General features: G+C 42.8%; 1 pseudogene; it reads right to left on the reverse strand.

Moving 5' to 3' along the window:
• Positions 1-10669: 10669 nt before the first annotated feature.
• LOC113837884 lies at positions 10670-10797 on the reverse strand (annotated as a pseudogene).
• Positions 10798-16376: the final 5579 nt, after the last annotated feature.

A 16376-nucleotide genomic window follows, 5' to 3' on the forward strand; every position in this document is an offset into this window, starting at 1 on the left:
ATGCCAAGAGGGACAGACCCTGTTGTGGAGGCTTGTCTCCTGAGATCCACAGGCAGGATTCACATGGACTTCTCAGGCCTTTTTCTGATTCTCTTTAGCATGTCTGGCCTTGAACCAGTTGTAAAGTAGCAAACAAAAGAGATCAGGAGAGGCAGGGAGCCCCCAAAAGGCCCCAAATCTTAAGATGCTGGAAGAAATGCCTGGCCTATGCTCTTTATACTTCATCTATCACTGATTTCAAAGATGAAGGGACATGTATAGAATGAAGGCAGGATGAACTGGACTTGAAGCCAGGAGAATATGGAAGGTTCTAATACAAGGATGACATTTTCAAGGAAGCCCTTAGGTAGAGGCTATTAAGATCCTTTGGAGCAAAATTAATCGCTCTGAGGGGGCACCACCATTCTGTATTTGGGGCCTGAGACTTAGACCAACCTAAGATACATTTTTATCTCTATTCCATGAGATTTATTGGGCTTCTCAGCCTCAGTACTTGAGGGGAGAAATGTGTGCACAAATCGGGGAAATATGCATATGCCTGCTGGGTCAGGGGCTATCTGATAAGAGTGAAGGGAGAAACTAGACAGGCCATACCTCTATATGGTGCTCCTCCAGGCCAAACCTTTGAACCAGAGTCATGTATTCCTTCTTCAGGTACATGCACTTAACAGAATGTTCTTGCAGTACCAGGTTTTTATCCTCAGTGAATGTTCTGCCTTTCTGCTGCCTCCTTGGATTATTGGAAGACTCTTGTGACTCTGGAGGAATTTGAGATGTCAGGAGAGCATGGGGATATGGTGATGCTGAGGTACTTGTAGAACCTTGGGTGACTGGGTTCAGTGGAGAGCTAGAAGATCTGTTACTTTGAAGTAACAGGTCCTCCAGTCCTTTTTCACCCGGTGGAATTGGCAAGCCATGAGAAACATGAAGTACTGGGATCATATGGGAATTTGGTCCATTGTGAGATCTTTGTAGACTAAAGACACTGGGAATAAAAACAGAAATAGATCAGAGAAGCCCTAAAGAGCCTAGCTCATCCACACATAGCTCCCTATTACAGCTCCCTGTTGCAGGCTTGGTAGATAATGTCCTGCTCAGGTTTCATCTATGGTGGTGGACACTGTAGAAAAGCATGTTAGATGGGACAGAACCCTTGGGTCTCATCAGCACTGTCCTTCTGGTTGCCCCACCTTTTGCCTAAAAGGGGTCAATGAAACTAAAGCCAGGAGAATATCAAAGGTTCTAATACACTCTTGCAATTTCTGCAAAATTGTTGCATAGGGTATACACAAAGAGTTAACCATGAAAGGAAACAAAAACAACACACATATGGTCACTGAAAAATGTTAGTACTCTTGTGTCCAAATTCTAAGCCACAAGTTATAAAAACCAACATGTGGGAGGTAAAGCAAGCTTCTCCCAGAGCATTAAAGGTCATCCTGGGCTACAGAGAATCAGAACTTTGCCTCAGCCAAGAAAACCAAACTGCATTGGGTAGAAACTGCCTCTGATCCCTAAAGTGTTTGTTGTGACACTACTGCTCTCAACTATCAGTACCAGCAGTTGATAAAAGAAGTCAAGTAATGAGAATTGCTTAAAGAATTCAAGTTGGGACACATTTCCTAGAGAGGCATCTAATTCACAGAGTTGTTCAATAAACAACTGGTACTGGATAGCAGAAGAGGCTCCATCATTATCTTTGGCTGGAATGGTGAGAGCTGATTGAGTCTCCCATCGTCTTCCAGCAGGCTTTGTGTCAGGCTCTGAACTGTTGATGAAGCTGTGATGAATTCACCAGTCTTTGTTGAATCAGAATCTTGATCTGGACCTGGGTATGCAGGTGATCCACAAGATACTGTCTGACTTGGGATTCCAATTCTTCCTGTAGGGGATTGGCCAGCCTGTCCACACTTCAGGGCTTCACATAAAAGACCTTCATTGTCTCCTCAATGAAGAAGACAGAATCAGGTTCTACAGGACTAGGACTGAGCAAAGGGACATTGGACACTGCCTTGGATCTTCCTCATGGAGAGAATGGATTCTGAGTCTGGACATTCAATGGCTGCCTGGTGGATGTGAACTGACACATAACTGTGTCTGGTATGTGGAATCCCCACAAGCAGAGGCCATGAGAAAGCCAGCACCTTTGCAGCTGGAAGATTTAGCATTCATATCTTGCTTCCCTTCCATGAGGATTCTCTAGACTTCTTCCCCTGCTGCTTCTGTTCTATGGATCTCTTCCTGCTCTTGTTGACTGCCTCAAATTCTGATCAATTTGGGAGAAAATGGATGCATGGTGTAGTGTATTGAAGCGATTCAGCAGGAGGGGTCACAAGTGTTGGTCCCTGACATATGGGTAAGATAGGATTCCAAGTGTGGGTCAAATTTCAAATGGCTGTATACAGTGGGAGCACTGACACCTGATGGTCAACACACATAGAATCTGAGTTGGCAGACCTTGCAAGAGGGACACAATCTTTGGGAAGTCCACACCTACCGTGAGGTGACTGGTGGCTGAGCTTCCCAGCTTGTTCTCTACTCGTTTGCATCTGCTGCCCCTACCAGGCTGCAGGTGAATCTACAATCGATGAAGGGTACTAGAGATTTGGCTGGGACTAGATTTTATCTCTGCAGCTGAGTCTGTTTTCTCTTGAAATGTTCTGCTTAGAGTAGGAGTGTCTTTTCTAGATGGAAATGATCCAGAAGTTACTGTACCTGGGGCTTATCCAACCAGTGCCATACCCAAAAGTTCCACAGGAGCCTTATCAAAATGGGAGTAGTGCTGGGAGGTATTAGTAGTCATGGCTTCAGGCCTAGCAGATGTTAGCTATCTTGCTGATCAGACAGGAACACCAGTGTTGGGGGCATTGATAGGAAATTGACTCTTGTTCTGATGCACTGAGAGCTGGTTTCTCCTGAAAACTATGGGATTTCTAGATGTTCTTGGGATGATACCAAGAGCATCTGGACATCTGCTTCCTTATCTGCACCTGAAGGGACACAGAAGAATTGAAGTCAGGAAATTGGAAGCACACGGCACAGAATTGTCTATGAACCACAAGTAAAGCTTCCCCTGCTGGGGGAGATGTGGGGAATGGAGCCCACAGTAGAAATTTTGAAGACAGAGACAGGGACAGATAAGTTACCACGGGAATTATTTCATGGAGAAACCGCTTTAGCATGTCCAGTTGACCCTTGTAGTCCTTGTTTAGCGTCCTGGGATTCTCTCTTTTGTACTAAGCACATGGTTTCTTAAACCAGATCTTGAAGGGCTAAAAAAGTAGTCAGTGGGTGACTGCTTTGATATGGTGAACAAGCTGGTTGGAAAAATTATTTCTAGAAACTACCTATTTAAACCCAGAGTTCTGGGGATTTAAAGAAGTAAGCAAGGGAGAAAGGTTTATGATCTGAAACAAAAGGTCTAGGGAATCTCCAGCTAGAATTTCTGGGGTTTTACAAGGATCTCTGATGTCTAGGTACCTGAGTCCCTGCCAGTACACCTACTGAATGATAAACAGGTCCATCTATGGATACACATATGTACACTTTACGCAACCATCCCAAAGGACCCAAACACCTTAGGAATCAAGGAGGGTGTGGGATTCTGCTTATTGTACTGGGACCATAGCTCTTCTGACTGCAGTAGAGAGACAACAAAAACACGGACCTTAATCACATAAACAGTCTCACCAATAATCAGTGCCTGCTCCATGAGTTGATTGACATTGCACTGATCACAGTGTTCTTAGAGGAGGAGCTTTAGTTCCTTAGAGTACAGGGAACATTCCCTCCATTGTTTATTAGGAGGTTTAGGGTGAACTTTCAGATCACCATATTTATTTGATGGCATCACAGGGCCTTGGGAACTCTCAGAGCCAGAACTGGCTGAAGAACACAAGGGCATCTGGTGACTACAGTGCACTATGTGTGTTCCAAGTGTGGAGAGATTTGTATCCATTGGGGGACCTGGTTTCCATGCTTGTTCTGGGGACACTTGTGCTTGTAGGTTCCTTTCAGGATCTGGAAGCCATTGGAGAATAGATTGCATTTCTTGGGTATATGCACTTATCCATATATTTTGCAGTAGGATCTTGTTACTTGAAAAAGAAATTCGTAGTTTAGGGCTTTCTGGAGGATTAGGGGAATCTTCCTGATGTCCATATGAATGACTACTCTCCAGAGATTCTGGGGAATCCCTGACACTACAACTCCAGAGGAACATGAGTAGAACAGGGGACTTGGATTCATTGGATGGGCTCCTTGTGGTGGGAGTCCTGTGTACATTAGGGGACTAGGTTACTGACAGATTTGTTTGCATTGAGTGTCCTGTGGACACTTGGGGACTTCTCGCTATCTGGGTACCATGGAAGAATGGATTGTGTTGAAGATGCTTCAATAACTAGGGCACTTTGAGACACTTGGAGATTTTCATGAACTGCAGTGATTTGATGCCTTTGGATACTTGATTGCATTGGGTTTCCTATAGGAACCCAGGAACTTTGTAATTGGTGTTTTGGTTTGCTTGTAGGGACTGGATCACTTGGTAAACTAAATTGCATAGCAATTCTTGTAGGAAATAGGGGACTTTGAGTTACTTGGTGACATTTTTTGCCTTTGGTTGTTGGGTTAAAGCCCCCATGGGGTCTCTGTGAATTACGAGTCAGCCCATATTCATAGCTGCGTCCTGTTTCTAGTCCTGGCTTGCAGTCCCAGACTTGTCCCACTATACCTGGGTAAACACAAGCTCTTCTTTCATAAGCTCTTACACCTGGGGGTTTACCACTATGCTGTAAGTGTATATAAGGCTGTCTCCCTGGAAAAAAGTCAGACGAATAAAGTTGAAAAGACCCACACAGCACAAGAGACCAGAATTAGGTTTTAACTAATTCTCCAACTTTTCACCGGATACTCAGACTTTTTCATGGCGTCTGCATCACAAGAGGAGGTCCAACTGAGACTCTGAAAGAAATGGGACCACGAGAGATCACCCTCTGAAGGCTGGCCAGCAAGTAAGGTTTATGAGGGTGGACTGGTAAAGGTACTGGAAGGGTGCTTCAACTCCTCGGAGTTGGAGAAGAAATAGAGAAGTCTGCCTCAAAAAGAAATCAGCAGTTAATGGAATTATTATGAAAACTAAAAAGAATAGAAAATGACAAGTGAGTTTTAAAAAGAAATAAAGTAAAAAAATACAGAGTTTTACAAAAGAAAATGAAAAATAAAGTTTTAAAGAGAAAATGAAAAGTAAAAAGTGCATAGAGAGTCTGGATACTGTAGGCTATTGTGCTATCTTCCAATTGTTCCATTGCTAAGGAAAGAGCAAAAGCTGCTAACAGATATTTGATTATAAATGCTGCTCAATTCAACTTACATATTTCAAAAATACTTTGACTTCAAAATTATAAGGGGAGGTTACTTGGAAAAAATTTTTGCATTTGTTTCCATAGAAAATGAAAAGCTATGGGTTCCTTTCAAACAAATATGTTTTGATGAAATGAGACACCCTGAAGCAATGGCCAGGTTATCCAGCATGGAAGACACCTGGAACAATGCAGTCACAGACCACTATGGTCAGGATTTCTTGGTTTTCTTAGGATCCCTGTGGTATTTCAGCGACCCCAATAGCAGGGAGTAGTTTGGACAGAACGACGCCCAAATTCCCAAATATTGTTTACACATGTGTATTTTCCTTTAAATGGGGTTGGTTATAAATGGTAATGACCAGGAGTATCAGCCAGATGATAAAAGTGAGTTAACCTTGAGTACAAATGTATAAAATTAGAGAGATGAGGCTGAATTATTAGATGATTGCATATTTTCTTGTATATTTTAATAGCCAGGAGAACTGAAGTAAAGCAATAAAGCAAGTACAAAAATTTTAGAGTTTAAAATTTTGAAAGGATCCTTCCCTTTCGAAGAAGCCACCACCGCAGGTGTATGAGAGCTGCCCTTGAGCTTGAGGAAATGTAGGTGTGGCCAAGCATACAAGCAGGACAGCAGGAAATATCTGCCCGTGGACTGGTTAGTAATGTAATAGAGATGAGAGACCTACTGAGGAGTGGCTACATAAAAAATATACACAGGGCATTGTGATTGGGGTGAGTAAAAAGAGAGAGTTGCCAAGTATCAGGATGGAGAGTCTTGCCATGTTCGTTTTAAACTAGGAATAAGGAGAGGCAAAAGCCCAGTGGTATAATTCAGCAGGAGTTAGGAGGTTGAAAGATGTATTGGAGTCACTCTCACAGGAGATAAGAAATTTGCTGGTTTCCTCAGATTAGAGAAATATTCCTTTGTCTGTGAAAGCAACAAGCATGGGTCAGCCTAAGGAACAGACACCCTTCGAGTCATGGTGGGCAGCCAAAGCAGCTCAGATGTCTCCAGTGCAAGCTAATATTAGACAAGCGGCAGACAGAAAGGGATTTCAGATATTTCCTATATTGGAGCAGAGAGATACTCAGAAACATAAGCAAGATGAAGACGTCCATACCATTTAAGCAGCTCGAGAAACTAAGGATGGCTTATGTTCATGATAGATGAACAGTGCTTTTCACCCAGACACTGATAGGGAATATTGCTAGAGAAGCCTTACCCTTAGGAATTTGCAAGCAGACATCCACGGACTGCCCGTCAGGCAGAGATAAATTGTTACAGAGAGCAGGCAGGGAGCTAAGGAATTATTTCAGAATTTGTGTCTAGGACAATGCGTACATTATCCAAAAGAAGTTAGAGACACAGATGTCGGACCTTTGAGTGTGAAACAGCTAGCTTATGAGAATGCTAGTACAGCACATCAGGCCGTGCCAAGGATTCATGGGACTAAAGGCTGACATAGACAAGTTTTGTTTAGGTATGAGACTGACTTATACTCATGGATTATCCATGGCGCCTGACTTGCAGGAAGGTCAGTTACAGATATGTTATGAAAAGACCTCGGAAATCTACGGGACCTCCTCTTGTAGTTGAGTACTTATCCCTAGCATATGTGTGGATTTTGGGAGCCTATTCCAACCAAATAAAGGGATACTCCTTGAGCAAAGATGCAAGGGGGCGGGCCTAGGCCCTATCCCAAAGGATATCATAGACTCTGATGACCCCATAAGAAGGCCTCACCCTCCCTGGGGAGCAGAAAGGATATGTGATAGGGTTTTAGTTGGGGGTACTGGTAAGAGAGGAAGTGAAGGAGAGGTCCTTCCTGTCTGGGCGGGTCCACTCTAGGAGGTGAAGGCCCAGAGAGATCCTGGGGTGATGGGGACCTTAGCCAGGAGTAGGGCTCAAGACAGGTCAGAGGGGCCAAGGGGGAAGAAAGAGTCCACTCTATGGTTTTTATGCTTTTTCTTGTTACTCACAGTGGTTCCTAGACACCAGTAGATTTCAAAAATGTATCCTGGAGACTACAGGGGAGGTTTTGATCTCCCCTGCAGTTTCTTTTATGGCCAAACTGTTCCTAGGAACCAAGTATCTAGGAGGCCGAGGGCAGGGTCTGGAGTTTCTTTGTGTTCAGGTTTGTCCCTAGGCTCAAGGAGGCCGGGGGATCTGGAGTTTCTTTATGTCATGTCCTGAGACAGAGGCTTACATGTCTTTGCTGTAGCCTGCCATGGCTGTTAAAGCAGGCGGCTGAGTGAGGGTCTGGCCCTTCAGTCACATCCTGGTGCTGGTTCATGAATTCAGATGCTCAGTCAAACTTTAGAGTTTGTGCACCTTCCAATTTAAGTGTGTCATGCCTGAAGATTTATTGTATCTTTTAGATAGTGGGGCTGTACCAAACTCCTAACTCTCTCCCTCCTTCTCCCAGAATGTAGAGGTTATAAGCACATACCACCAGGGCACTCACATAAATTATAGTTTTTGACATTGGGACTAAATCTTTGTTGCCAAGACTAGCATGGAATTTTCTGTGAGCTGCTTGCTTTTGTCACCTGAGTGTGGTGATTCTAGCTGGTAACAGAGTTTGAACAACAATTAGCAAGAAATTCCACATAAGGATTAAAGGTGTGTGCTATTGCTCCCTGGCTCAAGGATTTCTTTTTCCAACTAAATTGGGTCAATTTTTGAAATATACAAAATAGGTATATAGTGTTTTTCTAACTATCCCTGTCTGTGACCCAAGTTCTGGCAATATGTTTCCTGCTTCCTGGGCTCTGAGATTTCAGATTTGTTAAATGCCTGTGCAACTGTGAAGTTTTCATACCTAACTTTTTACCACTTACCATTTTTCATTAAATAAAATGGTCTTTGAGTAAAATTTAAAGTGTATCTTACTACTTTGCATTGCAAATCATCAACGCTTTAAGATAGTAGGAGTACTCTGGGTGGTGGTGGCAGACACCTTTAATCCCAGAACTTGTAAGGCAGAGGGAAGTGGATCTATAAGAGTTCAAATCCTATCTGGTCTAAGAGTGAGTGCCAGGACAAGTTCTGAAATATTTCAGTTTGCTGAGAGAAAAAGTTTTAAAAGGTTTTAGTTCACAGAGAGAAAGTTTCCACAGGCCTTGGCCCATTACAAGAAAGTGACCCCAACCCCGGGCACATCCTATGGTTTAGACAGGGGCAATCGCCAAGACCATCCTCTTTGGGTCACACCTGGCTGGCCAACAGACAATCAAGAACTTTACAGGGTACTTTCTATGGTTTTCCTTTGTAGAAAAGCAGGTCACACCTGGGTGACCACTCTAACATGAGATCATACTTTGTAATCAATCACTTTATGCCCCTTGCCTGTATGCTGATCTGCGGTTTTTTCCTATATAAAGAGCCTGTAACCCTTGCTGGGGTGTGCAGCTTCCCTGATATTGCTGACACCAGAATGCGAATTCGTTCAATAAACCCTCTTGCTTTTGCAGCTCTTGGTCTAGTTTCTGAGTCTTGGGGGCTCCTCGGGATGCTGAGGCCATTAGGGGCCTGGGGGTCTTTCAGTTCCACACCTAAACAGAGAAACCCTGTCATGAAAAACAAAATAAAATAAAATAAAAATATTGGGAGTAGAGATTGCAGTCTCTAAGATAGCATTCTGTGCTCAGGAAACATGGTTTAGTGAGTCAGTGAAATTCTTGCTTTGCCATGGAAGGGAAGTTCAATTCCTCACTTTTTTTATTGGTTTCTTGACTTGGGCTTTTTCTGTGTAATAGCCTGGGCTATTCTGAGACTCACTTAGAACACCAGGCTTGCTTCCAACTCTCAGAGATTCACCTGCATTTGCCTCCAAGGTGCTGGGATTAAAGCCATGGGCCACCAAACCCAGTTTGAATACTTTATAACATTCCTAATGTACAATAATTCACAGGAAAGCTCCTAAAATGCTGCATCGTGGGAAACACTCACTTCTCAGTGCCTGGAGGTCACATTTACTTCAGGTCTGCATTCAATGAGATTCCATAGGAAGAAAAAACTTGATGCAGAAAAATGGAAACAACAAATCCAGGCTCACAGTTTGAATGTTAGCTTGTCAGATACTCATCAAAACAACTGTGAATCACAGCACTGTGTGAGCTATGAACTGATAATTTGCCTTAGCAAACAACAAATATCAGATAGATGAGGTTTAGTCCAGTTGGCAGATTGAGATCTCCTTAGCATCAAATCCCTTGTGTGGTGGACCTTGCTCTTGATTCCCAGTCCTCCAGATCATCATCAGATTAAAAGAAAGTTCAAGGGCAGTTAAGCATACCTGAGACCCCACCCTAAAAAACACCTATGGGGCAATGGTGGGACATGCCTTCAATCCCAGCACCTGGTAGGCAGATACAAGAACATCTCATAGTTCAGTTTGGTCTACACTATGAGTCACAGGATAGCCGTGGCTACTCAGAGAAACTCTTTCTGGAACAAAAAGGAAGTGAAAAATATAATTAGATAGAAGATTGATCATATCTTTCACAACAATATTGCAGTCCTTTCTCCCTAGCTGATATCAAGAACAGGTGCATGACTAGTGCATTTGCAAACGCCAACAAATCAGGATAAAATTTCACCTTGTACACACTTTTCAAACCAGAAGGCGAATACATATCCAATTTGGACAAATAAAGAAGCTGAAGACCTTGGTGAAGGCAAACTCAATGTTTATAGGTCTCAATACTCAGTGTGTGTGTGAGGCAGGTATCAGAATTTCATAGTAACCAGAAGTCATACAATGAGTTTGAGAACTGCCTGAGCTACAGAAACCCCATGTCAAATTCTACCCTCTGACATACTACAAAATGGTGGGGCCAATTTTGTGAGAATACAAAAATCATTGCAAGATGTTGGTTCTGGGTGATGACATAGCTACAACGGGATTACGCTCCAAACATGGGAACCTAACCTGTGTTTTCCAGCCAGCCAGGATAGAAGGGAAATGGAAACATGCACATGCTGCCCTCCTATTTCCCTGTGTGGGTGGTAGAATAAGTGTGTCCAGAATACATACACAAATTAAAAATATGTAAACACACAGAGTTTCGGTGTAGTCGTTGCCATCCTGGAATTTCTCTGTAGTCCTAGCTGGCCTCACACTCACAGAGATACATTTGCCTCTGCCTCCCCCTATTGGGACCAAATGTATGTGCCACCCCACCATGAAGGCTTCTTTTTAATGTATTGATTGTAATAAAATATTGTGAATTAGTGTATTTTACCCTCTGTTTATATTTCACCTAGCATTGGGGATTTATGCCAGGATTTCCCACAAAGAGGAAAAGAGTTATGTCACTACCTCACTAAGCACCACTTTGTTAATTTTTCAATAATTCATTACTGTAGTTATTTTCAAACTGATAAGAACCGATACTACACTCGATCTTTACCAAAAGGCCAAGAAGAGATTGTCAATAATTTTTTTTTGACAGGGATTATCTGTGTAGCTTTGGAGCCTGTCCTTGAACTAGCTCTCTTAGATCAGGCTGGCCTCATACTCACAGAGATCTGGCTGCCTGTGCCTCTGGATTGCTGGGATTAAAGGTGTGTGCCTCAGACTTTCAGGCAGTGATTGTCATTAATCTTATTACTCTCTGAATAGCAAGAAAATTTCCTGGGAGTTGACCCATTAAACTGAGGTCTGACCTCACACAGATTTCTAGAACAATTCAAAGGTCATTTGTATCTTCCATATCATTACAGGTGTAAGTGGATAAACATGTGGGAAGAAAGCTGAGGGGTTACAGGTGTAGACTAAGATCAGTACATTCTCTCTCAAAAATATATCACTTGCTGTGGACTTATAAACATGCATAGAATGGACCGTGTGCAAGCAGAGTAGCTAACATCAGGACTGTGCGTTGATGAGAAATTTTGAAAGGGAATTCCTGGCAAATTGGATCTCAGCACATCCAGTAACCTGGGGGAACAGAGGGAGGCTCAAGGTTGTTGCCCATGAATTGGATCTGGGTGTTGGTGGTATCATGGCTGAAAAGAGTCATAGAGAGACAGGTCAGAGACATAAACAGCCCTTTTCCATCAATTGAAAGATGCCAGACCCCTAAGGGGCTCAGGATCCCGAGGAGACCCTGAGACTCAGAAACCAGACCAAGAGCTGCAAAGGTAAGAGAACCAATGTGCATTCGGGTGTCAGCAATACTGGGAAAGCTACACACCTAGCAAGGGTTATACACTCTTTTTATAGGGATTTTATACCCAAATCAGCATACATGCATGGGGTACAAAGTGATGGATTACAAAGTGATTGATTACAAAGTGTGATTTTATATTTTCGAGGTCACCCAGGTTTGACCTGGTCTTCTACAAAGGAAAAACCACAGAATGTACTCTGGAAAGTCCTTGATTGTCTGTTGGCCAGCCAGGTGTGACCCAAAGAGGGCCTGGGGATTGCCCCTGTCTAAACCATAGAATGTGCCCAGGGTTGGGGCCAACTTCCTTGGAATGGGCCAAGGCCTGTGGGAACTTTTTCTCTTTTCTCTTTCATCTCTACTATTCTTGGAACCATAAGTTTTCTTATGCTCTTGCTTACTTTTGGACCTCGAATAAATCGCCTTCTGGACACTATAAGAGATCGCATCAGTACAGGACAGATAATGATGTTAAAACAGCAGTACCAACCTGTGGTTAGCTAATCTACACAATAATATTAAGATTCAACTCATATACCATGAGGAAAAGAGGGGAATGAGGGACCCTCCAACTTAAACCCGGCATGGTATCCACCAACATGAAATTGAAATCACCCTGTCCATGCACATACTTCTGGAAAAGGGGACATATGAAATATTTGGTCATGATGACCGGTTTCTCAACCACTTAGTCTCTAAGGAGTGTTGTTATTCTCAATAACTGTAATAACTGTCTGGCTTCTAAAAATTTTTGTGAGTTACCATTTTCTAGAGAGTCATAACCACCCATGTTTTTAAAAAATAATAATAATTTTGGCTCACTCTGTTCCTCGAAAACCACTGGCTGTTCCATGGCCTTGCAGATGGAAAAACCAAAAAAACACTCCAAAACCTCATAGGCAAAATTGTAAGTTCAATTCCCAACCAATCAGTAAATGGTTCCTGTATGTTATAACCAATCAATATGCTGTCATACTCTTGCCTAGCAGCCAGGAAAATATAAAAACTGCTTGCCTTAAAAACAGGGGCTGGAGACATGGCTCAGTGGTTAAGAGCACTGACTGTTCTTCCAGAGGACCCAGGTTCAATTCCCAGCACCCACATGGCAGCTTACAACTGTCTATAACTCCAGTCAAGGAGATCTAACACCTTCAGACCAATGCACAAAAAATAAATGTAAATAAGCTAGTTTAAAAAAAAATCCAGGGGGTATATCTCTTCTCAGAGAAAGACCTCAAAGCCTTGGAATGAAATCCTTTTGCTTTTGCATCAAACTTGCATCCTGTGAGTGACACTGTGAGGTGCATCTCTCAAAGATGGACCCCACTTTTGGGCCCAACATATCCTGCCTTGATAAGAGGGTTTCTGGCTAGACTCATTGAATTTTGTAATGCATGGTTTGATTGGTTTGGGGGGGTTGTTTTTTTTTTTGAGGCAGGGTTTCTCTGTGGCTTTGGAGACTGTCCTGGAACTAGCTCTTGTAGACCAGGCTGGTCTTGAACTCACAGAGATCCACCTGCCTCTGCCTCCTGAGTGCTGGGATTAAAGGCGTGCACCACCACCACCCACATGGTTTGGTTGTTATCATGGCAAGCCAGGTATTTTCTGCAGGTAGGTAGATGAGGAATTACTCAGGCATTGAGGTGAGGCTGGGAGAAGGTAAAGGAGGAGAAAAGGGAGGTGCCCTGCAGTGAGGATGCACATGAGAGAAAAAATTAAAAAGAAAAGATGCCTCATGGTATTTTCCTTTCTCTTTGCTCTCACTTACTTTCATTTTTCTTTTTGTATTTTGGAAAGGGTTTCTCTATTGATGAACACTCTAGGTAGACTAGGTTGGCTTTGAACTGAAGAGATCTCCCTGCCTCTGCCTCCTGAGTGCTGGGATAAAAGGTGTACTGCTATTGCAGCACAGCTCAGGGTTTTCTTTCTCCAACTAAACTGGGTCAAATTTTGACATACACAAAATAATTATACAGTGTTTTTCTAATGCAGCCCTGGCTTTGCCCCAATTCTGGCAATTTGTTTCCTGCTTCCTGAGCTCTGAGATTGCAGAATTGCTAAATTCCTGTGTAATGGTGAAGTGTTCATAACTAGCTTTTCACCACTCATCATTTTTCATTAAATAAAATGGTCTTTGAGTAAAATTTAAACTGTATCTTACTACTTTGAATTGCAAAACATCAACACTTTAAAATGTTGGGGGTAGGCTGGGTGGTGGAGGGACACACCTTTAACCCCAGAACTTGGATCCAATAGGGATATGGATCTAAATGAGTTCAAGGTCTAACAGGTCTACAGAGTGAGTACAGGACAAGCTCCCAAGCTAAACAGAAAAACATTGTCATGAAAAACAAACAAACAAACACTGGTCGTAGATTTTGCAGTCTCTAAGATTGCATTCTTTGGGGCAGGGGAGATGGTTATGTGAGTCAGTGAAATTCTTGCATTACCATGGATGGTTAGTTCAATTCCTAATTTTTTTTTTTTTTGGTTTTCCAGACAGGGTTTCTCTGTGTAGCTTTGGAGCCTATCCTGGCACTCGCTCTGGAGACCAAGCCGGCCTGGAACTCACAGAGATCCTCCTTCCTCTGCCTCCTGAGTGCTGGGATTAAAGGCATGTTCCACCAACGCCCGGCTCAGTTCCTAAATTTTCTTTTTGGTTTCTTCACTCAGGCTTTCTCTGTGTAACATCCATGACTATTCTGGGACTCTCTTTGAACACCAGGATTGCCTCAATCTCTCAGAGATCCACCTGCCTTGGCCTCCAAAGTCTGGGATTAAAGTGTGTGCCACCAAACCCAGTTTGAAAACCTTCATAACTTTTCAAATATATATTAATTCATAGCAAAGCTCCTAAAATGCATCCTGGGGAAGAGTCACTTCTTAGCACGTGGAGGTGACATTGCTTCAAGTTTGCGTTCAATGCGATTCCATAGAAAGAAGAAAACTCAGTGCAAAAAAAAATTGAAAACTAACAACAAAAAAAAAACAGACTCATGTTTTAATGTTATCTTGTCAGATGCTCATCAAAACATCTGCAAACCATGGCACTGTGTGAGCTATAAATTGATAATTTGCCTTAGCAAACAACAAAATTCAAATGGCTGAGGTATTGTTAAGTGGGTAGTTTGGGATCTCCTCAGCATCTAATCGCTTGTGTGGTGGGCCATTCGGCTCCTTGTGAATTCCAACTGATACAGGTCATCATCACATACAAAGAAAGTTCAAGGCCAGTTAAGGATTTAGTGGGAGGGTCTCTTGGAATGATGGTAAAAAGGTGGAGGACTGGGAGGGGCCTGGATAGAAAATATATTTAAGGCCAGGCACTTGGACTGGAGCTACAAACAGCAGCAGCGATCTGGGGAAGACGATAGGGCCTGCTGATAGCCAGGGTAAGTTGCCCGTAAGGCTTCTGGGTAGATTGCAGTGGTGGGATGGCTCTACCACTTTGAACTCCCAAATCAGTGTGAAAGTTGATCCATTCCTCCCATATATCTTCACCACTAGGAGCTGTTGTTGTTCAATTATGCTAATCCTTCCTAGGGTGTGGCAGTATAGTGTGTGGGACCCTACAGTGGGAGGATCTGTAGGAGGAGATGGAATAAAGGGTGGAGCATGTAGGAGGGACCTGGAATGAAGAGAATTTAAGGCCCGGTCCTGGGAACAGATTTTCCAGTACCCGCAGTGTTCTGGACAAGACGGGAGAGCCTGCTGATATCCAGGGTTTGTTGGCGACTCCGGCTTCTGGTTAGATTGTGTGGGTGAGATGGCTGTACCATTTTTTCTTTCAACAACTTTTCCTCCCAACACCTTCAGCTGCATGATCTGTTGTTGGTTTTATTTATGTTGGCATTTCTGAGTAAGAAAAATATCTCTAAGTAATTTTAATTCTCATTGATCTGATGGCTAAAGTTGTTGCATTTTGCTTGTTTGGTTTTTTGAGGACAGGACACTCTATATAGTCCTGGGTGTACTGGTACTCTCTATGTAATTTAGGTTGTGTGTTAGGATAAATCTTTCCGCCAAAAGCTACCTGGGTCCCATCGCCATGTGTGAGGTTTAGGCCAGCCACCCGCCTAAACACAGAAACTTGTATTAGGTTCAATGCTGCTTGGCCAATGACTAGGATTCTCATCTGTTAGCTCAGTCTCAATTATCATACATCTATATATTTTATAAAACTTATCTTATAGGACGCCTTATTGGCGTCCCTCCTTGGGGGTAGATCACATTCTGCAGCTGGAGCAGGTGAATAAAAAACTTCCTGTTTTCTTGCTAAATATGAGTCTCCTTGCTATGTCACTTCCTGCCTGGATCACTTCTCTACTACATTTCCCAGAATCCTCTTTGACTCCTAGTCCTGTCTAACTTCCTGTCCCATTGGCCAAATAGTATTTTATTTAACCATCACTAAGATAAACATACACAGTACATTTCCCATCAGTTGTGCATGACCCTCTAGATCTCTGCTGCCTCTGCCTCCTGATTTCTGGGGTTGAAGGCATGTAGCAACACACCCAGCCAGTTAAAACTTATTTCCTTTTATTGTTGTTTTATCAGACAGGGTTTCTCAGTGTAGTCTTGGCTAGTCTGTAACACTCATTATTTCATAAGTGGCCTTCAGGCTCAGTGATCCTCCTGCCTCTGCCTCTCTGGTGCTGGGCTTAAAGGTGTCTGTGTGGGTGCCCAAACTGTCAGCCGTACTTGCATTTACACTTCTTTAAAAAAAATTCTTTATATACTAAACTACCACCCAACTGAAAAATCTTGTTGTGTGAGAAATATTTGTTTTTATATCTTTTGAATTCTTTTATATTGTATTTTTATTCTATATTTGTT

Source organism: Cricetulus griseus, unplaced genomic scaffold, assembly GCF_003668045.3.
Source record: "Cricetulus griseus strain 17A/GY unplaced genomic scaffold, alternate assembly CriGri-PICRH-1.0 unplaced_scaffold_182, whole genome shotgun sequence".
Taxonomy (NCBI): Eukaryota; Metazoa; Chordata; class Mammalia; order Rodentia; family Cricetidae; genus Cricetulus; species Cricetulus griseus.